This window comes from Heptranchias perlo, chromosome 26 (genome assembly GCF_035084215.1).
Source record: "Heptranchias perlo isolate sHepPer1 chromosome 26, sHepPer1.hap1, whole genome shotgun sequence".
NCBI classification, from domain to species: domain Eukaryota; kingdom Metazoa; phylum Chordata; class Chondrichthyes; order Hexanchiformes; family Hexanchidae; genus Heptranchias; species Heptranchias perlo.
Genome location: NC_090350.1, coordinates 26,666,987 through 26,679,384, shown reverse-complemented (window position 1 = coordinate 26,679,384; position 12,398 = coordinate 26,666,987). Strand labels below are relative to the sequence as shown.

The window sequence follows — 12,398 nt, the reverse complement described above, 5'->3', positions numbered from 1 at the left end:
TCATTTCACTTGTGCCATAAATTAAAATAGAATGACAGGGTTTAGTTAACTTTCTCCGTCAGGACTGCTGTTGTTGGCCCAGCTGATTAAGGCAATAAGTAGCTGGGCCATACAGACCGGGAAGGTCTCAGTTTTAATCCCCAGCCTGTGCTGAGTTAGTTGTTCTCAGCTGGGGCAGGAGCAGGGTTGGGGGCAGGAGTAGGGCAGGGGTAGCAGCCCTACAATGGGCCTCAGTATTCCAGGATTAGGATGCGAAAATTCAGCAACTGCCCCCTAATCACTCTTGATCATGTCTGTTGAAGCTGCACACACTAGTCAATAATGTAGCATCTCCTTTGTCTGGTTAAGGCAGAAGCATCAGCTACCTGAACTGCTGCAACATTAATTGCATTAGACATGAACCGCAGCCATTAAATTCAACTGATGTGTTGCAGGTGTTTTCTGATGGAGATTACATTTCCTGTAATTCTTACTTTATTGATTCAATAAAGTAAGCAACTGCCTGCTGGAAATGCAAGGTTATGCGTATTGGGTAAGGACAGGACTGGATTGGGCTGGGCTTGGCTTGGCGGCTTTGCAGACGAGTTCCCTGCTGCCGCTAACTGTCAAGACTTTAATATGAAGAATGGCCATTTGGGTGAAAAACTGCACCTCTGCAACACTTTCAGGACAGGAGGTGGGGAGAAACTTGGCACGAGAAAGGAAATGCTGCTGCTATATTGTAACATAAACTTACATTTAGACACAGTGTTAAGAATAGGCAAATAGTTACAATTTGATTTGGTTTGTGCTGTTAAGGGGCATGTTCTGTGATTTTGCTTTCTCAGTTAAAATAGTGTAGTGTTGTAATTCATCTCATTTTTAAATTCCTCAAATAAATGTAAGTCACCCTTACATGAAGAGATAGAAATATATTGAATACCATAGGGTGCTAGTATTTTAACAAAAATAACCTGGTTTGAAAATAAAAGGCAAGAAAGAAACTTCCATTAAAGGTCATGCCTTACAAATCAAATCCATATTGTGCCCTTACACATCAGGAATAAGCATTACAAAAAAAACCTGAGATCATGAAGCTCACACACTAGAAATAAGAGATGCTGTTCGAAAATATACTGTTCTTCTTTCTGTAATATTTAGGCCCCAGAGCATGAGAATCTGAGATCATGAAGTAGCCACCAACAATTAAACATTACAGGACTCACTGCTGAGATCTTTTAACTACTGAGAAATCCTTAGGTGAAAGGCCAAGGTCCACAGTACAGGATGCCACCAAGACTGAAAATAGTAAGAGAGAAGACAATGTTAACCAGGAAATAAGGACTTGTTAATGTTGGGTTTCAGAAGCCTATAGATTTTGGGAGGGAGAGCAAACTGAGAAGAGTAAGGAAATTCTACAGTTTTGGGAAAGGATGAGTTAAACTAGGAGACTGCGTGACGAAGCAGCCACCAGAAACTAGGCATGGTAGAAAACAGGACAGGAATCATGAACCTGATATGCCAATACCTAAGCATTATAGAAAGCAGGTCCAGGTCATGTTCCTCATACACTAGGGCTTAAACATTACAGAAATCACGTTGTGATCAGGGACTTCATATATCACTATTATAGGAAACAGGATTGAGATGAGGAAGTTCCTCATGAATCAGGCATCAGAATCTACACATTATAGAAAATGGCCCAGAACCTCACATAAAACTAGGTACACATGACCAGAAAGGTAGACTGAGACCATGGGCTCGATTTTACCGGCGGGTTTCCTGTGCGTTTCCAGCGGGGGGGCCCCGAAAATCCCGATATCCAGGCACGTGACCGGATCGCGCCACGATCCCGCCCACTTCCGGGTTCCCCGATGACGTGCGGGGGTGCGTGCGTAGCCCCCGCTGGTGGGAATCCCGCAGGCAATTAAAGCCAGTGGGATGCCACTTGAGGTTATTTATTTCGCTTGTTCAGGTCATTAACTGACCTGATTAAGGGACTGTGTGTGATTTTGGAGAAACATGGGACTGTTTCACACACTGGGGGAAACAGTCCTAGTTGAACTGGACGTGTTGCAGCCGTCAGCCTGTGGCAGCTGCAAAGGTCCATTTGACAGGTGGGGGGGGAGACCCTCAGCCATTGCAGGAGGCCGCTCTGTCACTTGGGACAAAGTGTGGCCTCCACCACCCTCCTCCTGACGGTCAAAGTCACCAACCTGCACACTCACCCCGGGGTCCGGAGACATGTGCCTACCTTGCGGACCCCCTCAGATGTACATATTGCGGATGGGGGCCGCCGTAGCTGCAGTCATGACCCCCTCGGAGGGCGAACAGCATCACCAGCCTCGCCATCCACGCCGTCCACTTCTGACACGTGGAGCTCCACAACAGAGTGCTGTGACACATCCACCTGTACAGCAGGAGGGAGGGCTACCGCAGAGAAAGACACGTCGCAGAGGGCACTACCCTCGCCACAGGGTCCACAGACCGAGGCGCAGCTCCCCGGACCTCTCCGAGCAGCAGTGCACACGGAGGCGCAGATTCACTCGACATGTAGTCGTGAACATCTGCAGCCTCTTTCATGCCGGGCTGCTTCTGGCTGGCCCCAGCACCATCTGCTTACCTGTCGCTGCCAAAGTCACCACTGCCCTCCACAACTTCTCCACCGCATCCTTCCAGGGTGCAGCCGGGTACACCGCCGATGTCTCTCAGTCGTCTGCGCGGAAGAGCCCTGCAAATACACCTGCACCTACTCTGCAGTGACACAATGGGTGGCATCAGTGGTGGGTCCTCATAGTGAAACCCAGGAGCGGGCATTATTGCACAAAACAGACAGGATTCGCGGAGACATGGCAGTGGTGGTGCCAATATAATGTGTGATGTGAGTTGTTCTGAAATTCAATATAGGTAACACCCATGACAAACCCTCAAACACCGTTGTGCATCCCCTTCATGCTCACGACATGTTTGCCTTACGCTGCCTACTGCACATATGTGATGCATGCCCTGTGGCTGCAGCACAGGTGGTGGCAGGTTGAGTGAGGTTGACCGTGAGGGAGATGCACGAGAGGGTGCGTATGGGATAGAGCCATGAGATTATATGAGGATTGGGTTGCGTGTTAGTGGCGGGGTGAGTACTCACGAGGTGAGTAGGTGCAGGTAAGATGAGGATGGGGTTTGAGTGGGTATGAGGGGTGATGTGACAGAGTGGTGTTGGCGGTGCCGAAGGAGATGTGGGGTGGGGGCAGTGTTGTGGCAGACGGAGTGTAGGGGAAAGACTACGTGTTCTCACTGTGGCTGACCTACTGCGGTCATTGGAGCGCCTCCTGGACTGTATGCAGGTGGGCGATATGTTGGTGGTGCAGGTGACCTCCTCTGCCACCTCGAGCCAGGCCTTCTTGGTGGCAGAGGCAGGCCGCTTCCTCCCGCCCGCCGGGTGGAAGATCTCTGTCCTCCCCCTCCTCCTCACCCCATCTGGTGATACCTGGGGTGAGGCATCATTAAACTGGGAGCAGCCTTCCCCCTGGGCTGCTCCATGCTGTAATGTGTTCTATTGGTTGCAGCATCTGTCAGTGGAGGACTGCCCCTTTAAGTAGAGAGCCTCCAGCTGACAGATCGTACTGCGCATGCGCAGCCCGCCCGACGCGCAGACCAGCAGCGCGGAGCCCGGAGGAGCAGGTAATTGGATCCAATTAGTGGATTGCCTGCTACGATCGCGCGGGCAACCCACTAATTTCACCGAGCGTGTTGACCACGCTCCCGAAACCCAACCCGCCGGAAACCCGCAGGCCTGGTAAAATCGGGCCCCATAAATCAGTTTGTAAAATGTACAAGTATACAAGGGGTAAGACTACAACAACAACTTGCATTTATATAGCTTCTTTAACCTAGTAAAACGTCCCAAGGTGCTTCACAGGAATGTTATCAAACAAAATTTGACACTGAGCCAGAAAAGAAGAAATTTGGACAGGTGACCAAAATCTTGGTTAAAGAGGTAGGATTTAAGGAGCATCTTAAAGGAGGAGAAAGAGGAGAGAGAGGCAGACAGGTTAAGGGAGGGAATTCCAGAGCTTAGGGCCACGGCAGCTGAAGGCATGGTCTCCAATGGTGGAGCGATTAAAATCGGGGTTGCGCAAGAGGCCAGAATTTGAGGAGCGCAGAGATCTTGGAGGGTTGAAGGGCTGGAGGAGGTTACATGGATAGGGAGGGTTGAGACTATGGAGGGATATGAAAACAAGGATGAGAATTTTAAAATCGAGGCGTTGCTGGACTGGGAGCCAATGTAGGTCAGCGAACACAGGGATGATGGGAGAATGAGACTTGGTGCGAGATAGGATACGGGCAGCAGAGTTTTGGGTGAGCTCAAGTTTATGGAGAGTGGAAGATGGGAGGCCGGCCAGCAGAGCATTGGAATAGTCAAGTCCAGAGGTAACAAAGGCATGGATGAGGGCTTCAGCAGCAGATGAGCTAAGGCAGGGGCGGAGACGAGCGATGTTACGGAGGTGGAAGTAGGCGGTCTTGGTGATAGAGCGGATATGTGGTCAGAAGCTCATCTCAGGGTCAAATAGGACGCCAAGGTTGCGAACGGTCTGGTTCAGCCTCAGACAGTGGCCAGGGAGAGGGATGGAGTTGGTGGCTAGGAAACAAAGTTTGTGACGGGGACCGAAGACAATGGCTTCAGTCTTCCCAATATTTAGTTGGAGGAATTTTCTGCTCATCCAGGACTGGATGTCGGACAAAGCAGTGTGACAAATCAGAGGCAGTGGAGGAGTCGAGAGAGGTGGTGGTAAGGTAGAAGTGAAAAAACTTTCCTTCAGAGAAAACCATCAGCTTTTATCTTGACATTTCGTATTGGTAATTGTATTAACAGCTTCAGTGAACAGAAACAAATCCAACTGCTTGACTGGAATAATATCAGCAATATAACAAAGACTGTCAAACATGTATCTGATCCAAGCATAATTATAATTGGAGCATAGAATTGCATTTACCATTCCCATTCGCTCCCATTATGCTGATCCAAATATAACATTTCTTGGCAAACCACATTTTTATCAGGACTGAGTTATATTTAGATAATTCAGATGAAAGAACAACTGATGGGGCCACATACTTCACTTTGGCAACCCACCTTCTCTTATAGCACTAAAAAGCATTTCACTGTTTTAAGGAATGTAAGTTAGTTTATCAAGCACTCTGTAGATTGCATGCAGATTATCATTTTGCAAGGTTTGTTAAGGAAGTTCTCCACTTATTTGAGGATGTAGCTTTGATGTGCTGTTGTTAAAAACAACCTTAACTAGAATTCTATTCCTTGCCATCACCAGTATGTGAATGTCTCAAAATATGCTGTAGAATTAAATATAAAAAGCTATTTCCAACCATAATTCAAAGCCCAATATGAAATTTGGAACAAATTGCTCATAATTGTAAGTGTAAACTTCAGCTTTTTATTTGCTGCAATAGAAATTGTCCTTCTTTATCCTTTTTTTGGACAATTTTCAATTTTCTTCCCTCCCGAAGACTTCAGAATGTTGCTATGGTACAGTTCCCACAGGTTCCTCCAAAATCTTGCCCAAATGTCTACTCTCGTGTGTGTCAGCCATGGTGCCATCACAGCTGAGACTGATCCAGGTGTCATCTGACAGCCGTATACTACACTTCCAGCAGTCTCCATATTGATTTGAAAGTTCACAGCTTCACTGAAATCTGCACTGTGGAGCCTCTCAGTGGGATTGCTGGAGATATGTGTATACTGCCTCTGGCATTCTGTAGTTGGGGGACCTGTTGTAGTCTATTCCATCTAAACAAAGTCGAAATAAAATACTTAAACAACACATTCCACCTCATGTTTTGTTGTGTGGTGAGGTGCAATGTGAGCTGGCAGATCAGCTGATTGATTAACTGTTCCAATGTCTACTAATTTTACTGGCTTGAGAATGGATGCTTCTGGAGAGAACTGAGTTAACTTGGTGGGAAAAGGAAGAATAATTAGCAGTGTACAGTAATTTGGGGATTCTTGATTATCCAATTAATGCTATTATCCACCAGGAGGGACCTTCGTTATGGTGGATAATCAAGACTACACTGAGGTCAAGAAGATATAATATTACGAGGAAGATTAAATGAATATGTCTAGGATTTTATTTGTCTTTCAAAGGAAGGAGAATATTTGCAGAACCATAGACTGTGTATAGTCCATGATAGAACAAATTGCATCTGGTGTGTGGAAGAAAATGGTTTGATGGATCCGATATGCTTTTTATATAGCATAGACAGAGCATGCAATGATTCCTTTATCATTTAAACCTACTGTTTTTATATAGGTTTGAGTAAAATGCCTTTAATGCCTTTATATAAACAGCAATTTTTTTTCCTTGTCATTTTTCTCCCTTCTGTTCAGAAGGCATTGACTCTTTACTGGGGTACAGTTCCATGGATATCAGGCACCCTCCAGTAACTTTCCCTAGTGGCTGTGTGAGCCTTGATAGTGAGCGTTGAGAAGCTATTTTACCACTAGTACTTCTCAGCTGAACATAATCCAGCCCTCCTCCAATAGCCACACATATGCATTTCCAGCAGGTGTCACTGGATAGGGATAAGGAGAGAAATCCTTGGCTCGCTTTTCCCTAATTATTTCAGAGATGTTGAGGCCAATTGTAGCCATTACCTGAGCTATTAACAGATACCTCAGAACAGTATAATCAGCTATTCAGAAGATAAATTTGCTGGTCTACTGGGGGAGCTGGTTTATTTCCACTAGTAAATAGCAAATATTTAGATATATAGCATTATGTGAATAAAGTTATGGAAAATGGATACAATTCAGTTCTGACTCTTAACATGAAGAATTTAAAAACTTGGTCATAACCAGATGCAAATAATCAGACCACAAGGGTTTTTCATACATCATCCCACAAAGCCATACAAATATGCTTTTATAGAGTTCAGCAAAGCAAAAAGAAAAATATAAGTGTGGTGTATGAAATACCTGTGTGCCCACAGTCAGACATCTGTTCCAGCAACCAGAACATGAGAGTGACAACAAGTTCAATGGCATCAGCAGCTTGCCTTCCTTAAATGAATCGTCCTGGGGTCCCCACTATAAATGGTCACTGTGTGAGTTGTAACCTTTATCAAACAGAATTTATGTTAATTTGATCTGAGGGGTGTGTATGTAGGAATGGTGCCCTGTGAAATAACATATTTCAGGGAGGAAACCTGCCTCTGAAGACATTATGCTGCGTTTTTTGAATTATGCATTTAGTAGGTTTTTGGGGAAGAAAGGACTAGATTTAGAGATAACAAGAACAAATGGTGAATGCTAGAGATCTTAAATAAAAAATTGATTGAACAAGTTTATTTAAATTAATATAACTTTGAATTGTGGCTTAGGATATGTAAAAGGCATTATATAAGTGTAAGTTGTTTGTGACTTATGCCAATAATAATGTTTGAAAGCTTACTGAGTCATATGGAACTTTGCTTTAAAAAATAATGGGTAAGGACTCTGCTGTACAGAAATGTTAGGACAGATTAAGCCATCCATAGCCTGCATTATAAATCTGGAACTGTCTGATTGGACATGTCACTAAATTGTTCCATAATAAATGACCTGGACTGGTTTCCATTTTGCACTAAGAGCCACTTCTGTGAATAGTTTCTGCACATCATATTGTAAAAAATAATCTCTTTAAAGTGAGTCTCCTGTATTGAGATTATTGATTTCTCCCTGGGAAGGTATAAAAATTATTTTCCAATGTTTTTGATGTGAGGAGATATCCTGAGCTCTCCCCAGCTTTCTCTTAATATTAAAAATCAGCTGCTTTATTAATGGATCTCTGTGTTTGCAAGCTCATGTGCTGTACTCCTTTGCCATGGGCTGCAATGCAACCCATGGCAAAGGAGTACAGCACATGAGGCATCCTTGGCAGTATCATTTGGATCAGCCTCACTGAATATCGCACTCTAACGAAACTGTGAAGTCAGTTTTAGCCCTACCCGTCCAGCGGAAAATGCACGAGCAGGCAGTTAAAACCAAGCGGGTTAGTTACCCTCTCAGAACTTTCCCCGTTCCAACTGCCTCTGATCTTAACCTGCAGAGTATTAACCCGGGTGTGAGCGGCCTTCCCGCAAGGTGAAAACAGGTTGGCAAATATCAGGAAGGACAAAGAGGCCCAGAAAGTAAATCAGAAGCTTTCCATTGTGAGGTCAGGCAGAGCAGGAGAGATCCTCTGGGCCCCACAAGGAAAGTTGCAGCTCCCCCTGCCCCGAGCTGTCTCCCCTTCTTTCCCGCAAGAACCTCCTGAAACCCCCCTCGCTGCCATATAGCTGGAAACCAAGGGGCACCCGGTCTTCAGCAGCCAGCAGCCTCTCTGTGCTCTCTTACCGCTCGAAATGGGCAGGAATTGGGCCTGTGACATTTAAATGAGACCCAGCAGTTAAAATCGTCGAATGTCTCCTGCTGTTGGCCGGCCAGAAATTAACTCAGTATCTGCTGGAAACCCAGTCCGAGTTAAAATTCCCCCTCTATCTGTAGTGTAACTGCAGCCTCGCACGTGGCACACCATGCCAGCACATTCTCAAAGCCATCTGTTTTTGCTTTCCTTCAGGTGGTTTTGAAAGGATTTCTGCATTCTGGACTTTTCTCCTAAGAGAAGTCTTCATAAATGGTGTGCCAGATTGTATGTTCAGCAAATACACTTTAGCAACCACAATTCTGAAATAAAGTTTATAGAAAGTTCCTTTTAAACAAACTATGGTCGGACTGGGTTTCCAGCAGATACTGAGTTAATTTCTGGGCGGTCAACAGCAGGAGACATTTGACGATTTTTAAACAATTGTACTAAATTCTTGTTATAAAAATATCCCATCTATAAGATAATTATTCTGTCAAAGTAAAACATTTGTATACTATAACTTCATTGTACCATGTTACTTTTAAAATGTTTTCTAAGATAAATTATTAAACAAGTCACTCTCTCTGGTTATGAAACAGGATTACCGGAAGCAAAATAACATTGGTAGGACAGTAGGAATTTTTAACTAACCTAACTTTCACACCACCCATTTCCTGGTCATCTCTACAACTCCAGACAAAGCAAGTGCATCTCTTCAAATCCTGTGCAAGTTCCAGCATTGGTAGGGTAAATGCCCTGCTGTTTGTGGACTCTTGTACAGAGAGGCATCTATCCAGTGCTGGAAGGATGTTCTGAAAATGACTACTTGGCTAGTAGGTCTTTTATTTTATCCATCTAACCTAGCTTTTCTCAACATCGTAAACAAACAAAATCTAACAGGAAAAAATGAATTCTGAAATGCAATAAAATGGAGCTTTAATATCAGAAGGAGCCATAGAAAAGTACTGAAGCAAGCAGCAAAAGATTTAAAGATTTAAGACCAAAGAACTGTGTTGTTCTGCATAAAGTAAGTGACTTGCTTTGCTTTGCGACCCATCAAAGCTGTCGAGTAGGTCACCTCTGGTGGGTTATTGAGTGGAATTTTCCAGCCCAGCACTGACCACCTCCATAAATCTATATCATGGTGCCATGTACACCAACGACGGCATCCCATTGGCTTGTGTATAGACTTCCTCTTGAAAAGGGGAAATTTGGAACACTTTAGGTGAGGTTCTGTATAAATTTAGCTTTTGTTTATTATTTTACTGAATATTTAAAATGAGCCAGTTGACTTGAATTTGTTCCATATGTTCTTCATTCATAAAATATTAGATGGCTATGAAGCTACAATAATGTGATTTAAATAAGAAAGGAAGTAGTGTAGACATATAGAGTGATGCTGTCCTGCTATGTATTGTTCAGATCTGCCTGTTGATTTAGTCAGGTGGAAAAACTAATCAAAGAAATGTGTTTTATAACACTTCACAGAACCACCTGAATTCCATAACAGGATGCTTGTGTTATGCAAGGATTTTGGACTGAACTTACTTCTGCAGTGGCATGAAAATCAAACTATAATAATACTTTTATATACTACTTATCACTTCAGAACATCTCCAAGTGCTTCACACAATAGATTACTTTTTCTAGGGTAGTGAATGGGCCAGAATTTGCTGTCAAAATAATGGCAAGGCTAATGGCGCTCGCCGTTATTTATGGGCAAATGGTACAGCAATTTCAGGTGAGGGGCAGATGCCCAGTTAAATGTGAATATCCAAAAGTTGCTGTCCAAGTTGTGCCGCTCCGCCGTTAGCTTTGTGAAAACGGCTTCTTGCCCTTCGCCTCCCCTTTTTTGTAGGAACTTGCTGTATTTGTCTGTTAATTATTCATTACATTTGCCACAGAAAGTTAAGTGTTGTCATTACAAGCATATATCCTCTTTTAACGACGTGATAAGTGTTAATGACTGCCCATCAACCTCTCTGGCACTGAAAATTAATTATTACAAGTGTGGAATCTCATTCCTTCAGGTTTTGAATTTTTCAGGGTGATTTTAAAAATATCAAATTTTAAATTTACATTTTTTTTGTTACTTTTCCTTTCTATCTCTTTTCTCTCTCTTAATCCAATCTTTCTTTCCCTCTCTTTATTTCTATTTCGATACCTGATTTGATATTGAATTCACGCCCTTTAATTCACCCTCCTTCTCAGTCCTTCCTGTGTTTATTTTCCAATCCTTAAATCTCAATGGATAAGGAGATACACAGTTGCTTGCCCTGTTCACTCAGGTCCCAGATGCTTCCCTCGCTGTGACGATATCAGCTCGAACTTTCAGCAACTTACTGGGCAAACATTTTTTTGAGCTGAAGTGTGCAGGGGCAAATCTATCTAACGGCAGATGCCATTAGATGCCCTGCTATCTAGCCCATTGTTTTCAGAGGATCAGAAATCAGGCCTCAACATTTTGTTTAAGACCAGGAACTGTTCCACCTTATTTTTAATGTCAATTTGAATATACCTACGTTTTAATTCTTTTGAAAAACTATCGGTGCTGCCTGGATTACCAAAAGGAAAGTGAACATTAAAAAAAAGGAAAGTCATTCCAAACTCATGCAACATGTTGGAAACAATTAGCAGTTCACAACACAGACAGAAATGCAATGACATCAGTTAGGCCTCAAATCACCCTGTTCACACAGGGAATGACATCGGTGACCTTTATCAGTCTGCTGTGGACTTTTATTGCAAACTAACACAATCTGGGTTCTCAAAGTGATGTCTCCCACACATTCTAGGTAGCTTAAAAATCCAGGATTTCCTCAGCACTGACTGTACTTTTAGTCCAGGGCTGTGCCAGGGCAGCTTCCTCCAGTGACACTGACTTCATAGAAAACTATTTGGCTTTTTGATCTTTTGTGATGGAATCATGAGAAGGCCATGTCTGCATTCTTTTGCTTTGATTTCAGTCTCACTCACAGGTTCATCCCCGGTGTCTGCTTCCGCACAAAGGGATTTGGAGGATTTTATAATTGACAAAGAAAACATAAAAACTGACATATTTTGAGAAATGACTTAAGAAAATCAGATAGTTTGAATGTTAATGGTCATCTATTCTTTAAAAAATAGTTTAGAACACCAAGATGGTAGTACAAGTATGAGTCTGAGAATAATTTTTACATTAAAATTTTCTTACTGTTTGAATAGCTACTGAGTCATGGACCAGTATTGCAGAGGTGGTGCCAACTCTCAAATTTTACCAATGTTGATTTTATTATACAAGCAAATCCTGCCTTGACATTGTTCACTGTGTCAGAGGTTACATTGTTGTATGGATGGGGTAGCGGGGGGGTTAGTGGGGAAGGATGCATATCTTCAAGGAAAGGATTTGGAAATAGGTTTCCAAGACTTCAGAGAAAGAAAAATAAGGGTTCTTTTGACTTGTCCTGGAAAATAAATAATTATCTTTTTTTCCCTCTTTCTATGGCTCGTGTGGAGCACAAACGCCAGCATAGACCAGTTGGGCCGAATGGCCTCTTTCTGTGCTGTAGTTTCGATGTAACTCGATATATTTCTCTATTTCTCTTTCTCTCTCTTTCTCCCCCCAGCTATGAAATAAAAATTAAACTCTTGATATTAGTTTAAATATGAAAGTTTACCCAAAAGCTTTTAATTTAATTCTCCAATTTGTTTTCAAGCCATTTAGAAAAGCAAAGAAATCCAGAAAATGTATTACAGCTGCAAAATACTGCACATTAAAAAAAATCAAAGATTTCTATTTATATAGCACCTGAACGTATTTCTTAGAAAAGTCTCAAAGTGCTTCATACAAATTACTTTTTTTTCAAGTGCAGTAACCAATATAACTCAGGCAAACATGACAGCCAATTTGTACACAGTAAGATCCCATAAAAGCAATGAGATGAATGACCAGTTAAACTTCTTCGCTGGTGTTGGTTGACGGTTGAATGTTGGCCATGACACTAGGATAACTCACTGCTCTTCTTCAAATATAGTACCATG

At 42.9% G+C, this 12,398-nt stretch overlaps 1 protein-coding gene across 1 annotated transcript in view; it reads left to right on the top strand.

The window, feature by feature from the left end:
- Positions 1-12,398, top strand: part of col8a2 (collagen, type VIII, alpha 2) — a 179,758-nt gene that overhangs the window by 129,411 nt on the left and 37,949 nt on the right. The gene's annotated exons all lie outside the window — the stretch shown is intronic.